The sequence below is a fragment of the Lampris incognitus genome, chromosome 9, assembly GCF_029633865.1.
Source record: "Lampris incognitus isolate fLamInc1 chromosome 9, fLamInc1.hap2, whole genome shotgun sequence".
Classification (NCBI taxonomy): Eukaryota; Metazoa; Chordata; class Actinopteri; order Lampriformes; family Lampridae; genus Lampris; species Lampris incognitus.
In genome coordinates this window covers 49,751,347-49,757,347 of record NC_079219.1, presented here as the reverse complement: position 1 = coordinate 49,757,347, position 6,001 = coordinate 49,751,347, and positions in this window count along the sequence as shown.

The following is a 6,001-nucleotide window of genomic DNA, read 5'->3' as shown; positions in this document are numbered from 1 at the left end:
TTATGCAGTGTTAACTAGGGATAGCCTAAGACAAGTGCGTGTTGGGGTGCATCAAAAAGGTGGAAAGTTATCTGTTCAGTGAGAGTCGGGAAAAGTCAGAGTCACTGGAGAGGTGCAGTGGGTAACCAGATACATCACATGGCCGTCTAGGGCGGTGGCAGGCACGGGGGAGTCTATACGGACAAAAGAGAGGTTAAGTCTCTTGGCTAAGTTAATGTCCATGAGACTAGCATCAGCAGCAGAGTCAATGAGAGCAGTGTGAGGGAGAGACGGAGATTCTGAGGAGAGTGTCACATGAGAGAACTGCCGGCAAGATCTGTTCTTACTGGGGGAGGTACATACCAGCACAGATGCCTAACGGGCAGAACCGCTGCGGCGTATAGGACAGTTCTCCAGGAAACGACCCAGTTGAGTGCAGTAGATGCATCGTCCCTCATTGTGTCTTCGAAGGCGTTCCTCAGGAGAGAGCCGAGTGCGTCCGATCTGCATGGGCTCCTCGGACTCACTCCTGGTGTTGGTCGTAGGCGTGGGAGCTGGAGCAGGAGAATGTCTAGGCGAGGGCCCCCGGGAGGAGTAGGAGCCAGGTTGCAGACCGGGGGGGGGGGGATTCCTTGTCTGATCACGCTCCAGCAATCTCTTGTCAATCTTGGAAGCAAGGGAGACTAGAGCATCAAGCTCAGAGGGCAGGTCTAGAGGAGTCAAAAAGTCTTTAACACGCTCAGAAAGGCCATTAAAAAAAGCATCAACCACTATCTGCCGCTAGTGTTCTGAATTCAATAGCATAGTCCATTACACTTCGCCTCCCTTGACGCATGGCAACTAGGGCTTTGGCGGCCTCTCGACCAGGAGCAACAGTCTGAAATATCTGGGTAAAAGTCTTTTCAAAGAGGGGCAGAGAATTGCAGATGGCCGAACGGCGGTTCCACTCAGCCGTGGCCCAGGCTTTGGCTCGACCAGACATGAACAAAATCATGTAAGCTATCTTACTGCGATCAGAGGGGAAGGCTGCTGCTTGAAACTCAAAATGAAGCTCACATTGGGTAAGAAATGGCCTACAGTCACCAGACTCACCAGAGAACCTCTCCGGGCTTGACAACCGCAAGTAAGTCGGTTCAGGAGATGTGGAGGAGTGACTCTCAGTTTGAGGTTGTGACGTGGATGAGGCGACTGCGCCCTCTCTGGGAGGCGTTGTGGATTCCCCTTGCTGCAGGCCGACCGTCAGATGGCTTAGCTGAGAGGTTAACAGAGTAAACGCTGCCTCTTGACGTTTGTTAGACTCAGCTAATTCCTGTCTCAAAGAAGCCATTTGCTCCTCATGCATGCGAAGCCACTGGCCTTGAGTCTTCAGTGCCTCGCGGACAGGCTCTGGATCTGCGGGGTCCATGGTAGTGGTCAGATTGTACTGTCAGGTTCAGACAGACAAATTGGGACCCACAAAGCAGACCAGAGACAGACAGGTGTGGAGAGGCAGTTTATTAAACAGTCCAGGGTCGGTACACAGAAGGCAGTCAGCTCAGGCAGAAGTACAAAAACACGAGGCAGAAAGGTAAGTCCAAAAAACAGGCGAGAGTCAAAACCATCAAACGGTGGAATAAAGCTAAGGTAACAGAACGCTAGGCTAAACTGGTCTCAAGGGAAAAACTGGGTCGGAACACGAGGAAACATACACAAGAAAACTGCCAGAAAGCTACTCACAAGTGATGCAGACAATCTGACAAAGACACACTGGGGAAACAGGCATTTATACACATGAGGGAGGAGATAAGGAGGCACAGGTGAAGACAATGGACAAATCACACACAGAGTCAAAAACCAAACAAACTAAACTGTATAGGGCCTGACAATATATATGTGTGTATGTAGCGTTTTTCCCCGAAACCGTCTGTGGTGTTGAGTGCTCGGCTAATGAGGAGCGGAATATCAACACGGGTACTGGTAAAAAGATTTTAATGCATAGGGGTACAGGCCTGTTTCCTGCGTATTGCACTCAACATCAAAATCTTTTTTCCTGTATCCGTGTTGATATATGTATATATGTATATATGAGTGTGTATATGTATATATATATACATACATGCACATATATATACATACACATGTAAAACACACACACACACACACACACACACATATATATATATATATATATATATATATATATATATATATATATATATATATATATATATATATATACAGATGCAGCTCAAAAAATTAGAATATTCTGGAAAAGTTCATTATTTTCCGTAATTTAATTCAAAAAGTGAAACTTCCATATATTCTAGATTCATATTACACATAAAGTGTATTCAAATTTTTTTTAACTGCACCTGTATATATAAAATCCAGTGAGTCGATTAAATTCTTTATGTCTCCTAAAGAATACTTATTGTCTCATAAAGAATTTACTTGACTCACTGGATTATTTTGCTCCTTATTTGTTGAGCACGTGTCCTACTGTTGAGTGTTTCTTTTAACAAAGTTTTATATATGTATTTTTTCCATTTCTGAAATTAGCCCACATGAGAAAATCAGCACAGTTCAATCTAGTATAATTTCTTTCTTTTTACCATTATTGTTAATTTATGTGTCTGAAATACTGGAAAATTGGAATCTGAAACTGTCTTTCCTTAGTGGAGGCTTAAAAACATGGGCAAATTGTGGTGGAAATGTGACTTACTGCGATGATAGACTACAGTTACAGTCATGGTGTTTAACTGGAGTTGTGTTATTCTGGTGTCAGAATTTATGCAAGTTTTACTTCCTCTGGTCTTGACTCAGACCCATCCAAGTAAAGGCTTGGTCTGGACTTGGGTGGTCTTGACTACAAGGCTAATTGCACGGTAGTAAACAGATATAACATTGCACAGATCGATGGCCACTGTACGTCAGCAGTGGAGACGGTTCCCTTCAGTCCAGTGTTGGTTGTGGTTCAGCTGTTTAGGACTGCAAGGAGACTTTTTGTTTTTTTGTTTTGTATCTGGTGTTATAGAATTTTCCAGCTCCCCTGCAGAATCTGAACGGCTTAGGGTTCGGGGGGGATCAAGGTTAGGAGGTTAGGGTCAGGGTGGGTTAGGGTTAGGGGGTATAAGGTTAGAGGGTTGAGGGTTAGGGGCTAGGGTAAGCCTAACCTAACCTAGCCTCACGCCAATGGGAGTCAGATTCTGTGGTGGAGTCCGGTCATTCTGAATCAAGCAGGGTTATTTCACATTACACACAATCTGGTGTAACCTTATGTTTTATTAGGGGCCACTATGTGCATTAGCAGCTTTGCATGGAGAAAAGGACGAGTGGTGAGAAAGAATAGGTTCCACTGAGAAATGAATGAATTACGACCCCTCTTTTTCTGGCAATTTGGAGTATACCCACCTATCAGCCTAACCTCCATATATAAGAGAGCATATCCCCTTCACCCTCACCTGCTTAGTAGTACACCCACCTCTCAACTATCACTGCAGCCCTGATTGCAACTTCTGTCGTTACTCAGTACACATTCCCCCATAACAATAATTTTCTGAGTTGAATAACAGTACTTTGACCTTGAGGGGATTAATAATGAAGTATTCTACTTCGGTGTTTTTATTTTAATAATCACTACAAAATGAGGAAAAGGTGTGACTTAAGCCCTGCTAATGGCTAGATGAAGAATAAGTGTAGTTTCCTACATCTGGCTTGTTCAGATGATATCGGGTATTGTTTCCACATTCTTAGAGCCACAGCTGTGTTTGTGGACATGAAAAGAACAAAAGTTACTTACAAAGTAATTACTCGAGTAGTTTTCCACTAGGAAACTCTTTACTCTTATGTGAGTTATTTTCTCAATCAATACTTTTACTTGCACTTAATTGTCTCTAAAGTATCAGTACTTTCACTTAAGTAGGAAGTTTCATCAATCGTTCGTATGTACAAATTTGTTCTTACACACTCGTGGAATATTTTAGCTGCAACAGTGTCTGACAGGTAGTAACAAAGCCTTATGGCCATTTCGAGGAAGTTTGAATCAGTTCATCTGGATACAACGTTACTGACAGATATGTTTCGTCACTCATCTATTGCCCCTTTTCCACTTCGTAGTACCGGCTCGACTCGACTCGCCCTTTTTTCGTTTTCCATTACTGGAAAATACCGGCATTTCTGTTACCACTTTTCTGATACCACCTTTGTCGAGGTTCCAAAAACCCTGGAGCGGGTACCGAAATCAGTGCAGACCTCTGCTCGGTCAGAGAAACGCGTCACTGCGTCATTTTGCGTCACTGCGTCATCAGTGCGCGCATAGGATACCGCCCGGCGTCCTTGAATACCGAAGCGGTCGAAGCGGAGTTATCTTAAAAGTACATTTTGAAATTGGAAAAATAAAAATGGAGAGCTGAAAATCCACGTCGTGGTCTGTTGAGGAGGTACGGCAATGGGAAACAACACAGAAGCGAGTCGAGCCGGTAGTGGAAAAGGGACATGACCTCTGAAGATGTCACTTAGATGAGTGACGAAACATTCATTCATTCATTCATTCATCAGCCGCTTCTCCGGGATCGGGTCGCGGTGGCAGCAAGCTAAGTAGGGCACTCCAGACGTCCCTCTCCCCAGCTCCTCCTGGGGGATCCCAAGGCGTTCTCAGTCCAGACTGGACATGTAATCCCTCCAGCGAGTTCTGGGTCTACCCCGGGGGTCTCCTCCCAGTTGGCCGTGCCTGGTAAACCTCCAAAGGAAGGCGCCCAGGAGGCATCCTAATCAGATGCCCGAACCACCTCAACTGGCTCCTTTCGACGCGAAGGAGCAGCGGCTTTACTCCGAGCTCCCTCCGGATGTCCGAGCTCCTCAACCTATCTCTAGGGCTGAGCCCAGCCCCCCTATGGAGGAAACTCGTTTCAGCCGCTTATATCCGTGATCTTACCCTTTCGGTCACTGCCCAAAGCTCACGACCATAGGTGAGGGTTGGAACGAAAATTGTCTGGTAAACTGAGAGCTTTGCCTTCCGGCTCAGCTCCCTCTTCACCACAACGGTCCGGTACAACGTCCGCATTACTGCTGATGCTGCACTAATCCGCCTGTCAATCTCCCGCTCCATCCTACCCTCACTCGTGAACAAGACCCCGAGATACTTGGAACTCCTTCACTTGAGGCAACAACTCATCCCCAATCCGGAGGGAGCAATCCACCATTTTCCGGTAGAGAACCATGGCCTCAGATTTGGAGGTGCTGACTCTCATCCCGGCCATTTCACACTCCGCTGCAAACCGCCCCAGTGCACGCTGGAGGTCGCGTTCTGATGAAGCCAACAAAACTACATCAGCTGCGAAGAACAGCGATACAATTCGGAGGTTCCCATAACGGACACACTCCTCACCTTGGCTGCGCCTTAGATCCTGTCAATGAATATCACAAACAGAATCGGAGACAAGGGACAACCTTGGCGGAGTCCGACACCCACCGAAAACGTGTTTGACTTTGTGCCGAGAATGCGGACGCAGCTCTCACTTTGGTTATACAAGGACCAGATATACAGGGACATGTAGTTCAGATTGGACTGCATGACTACACAAAATGGACTACATGTCCAATCTGGCCTGGGAATTCCTTGGGATCCCCCAGGAGGGGCTGGAGGGCGTTGCTGGGGAGAGGGACGTCTGGGGTCACTTTGGTTATAAATGGACCGGATGGCTTGTAGCAACTGCCCCGGTACCGCATACTCCCGCAGTACCCCCCACAGAGTGCCCCGGGGTCCACCCCCCGGGGCGATGAAACATATGTTAATAAACGTTGTATCCAAATGAACTGATTCGAACTTCTTAGATTTTCTTACCTGGATTATTGAGAATGCATCAAGGCCTTAAGGTCATTTGTAATTCTTTCCCCCTAACATCTATTGTCTACCTCTTGCAATGAGCAATCACTCGGGCTTGCAAAAAGACATTAGTGTTAGCCAACTGGTGTCTAAATTCAGGGGTTACCCAGGTTCTACATCAGCCTCTGGGACAAAGTTCAGGGTTAAAATATCCCATGG